This window comes from Octopus bimaculoides, chromosome 6, assembly GCF_001194135.2.
Source record: "Octopus bimaculoides isolate UCB-OBI-ISO-001 chromosome 6, ASM119413v2, whole genome shotgun sequence".
In the NCBI taxonomy this organism is placed as follows: Eukaryota; Metazoa; Mollusca; class Cephalopoda; order Octopoda; family Octopodidae; genus Octopus; species Octopus bimaculoides.
In genome coordinates, this window is record NC_068986.1 from 1,931,719 (window position 1) to 1,932,458 (window position 740).

The following is a 740-nucleotide window of genomic DNA, read 5'->3' on the forward strand; positions in this document are numbered from 1 at the left end:
AAAACGAAAAAACATCATGAACATGTCGTTGCATCATATCCATTTCCTGCCCCTCCCCAACCCCCTTTATTTGTTTGCACCCACACCGTTTGTACATGTCCTCTCTGCACTGTATTCTTCGCCATGCATGTATAAACTCCTGCCCTGTATTTTACTGCTTCTCCACCCTTCTTCCTTATTACAAGGGACGGCTGACGTTCGAAATAGCTCCAGCACACACACACACACACACACACACACACACACACACACACACACACACACACACACACACACACACACACACACACACACACACGTGCACACTCATATAGACACACGCATATATATATATACTCTTAGACGCACATATGCACTCGTATACAAATGCATATATTCATACCAATTTTTTGAAGTTTATTTCTTCCGAAAAAAATTTATTTTATTTTATTTGGATGTAGAAGAAGGGGAAGGAAAGACACTGTCTTTGTCTCTCTCACACACACTCATACACACACATACACTCATCGTCTCTTTCTCTTTCTCTCACGCATATATATATATATATATACACACATACACAGAACAAGGAAAGAAAAAAAAACGATTAGCGCCTGAGGAGTCAAACGCTGATAGCTTGGCGAGCACGCGGCACGATACAACACGTTCTGTGCTACAGGAGTTCCAGGATGAAGGAATAGAGGAATGAATAGATAGATAAATATATCATTAGGTAACTAAACAACAAATATAGTAACAGC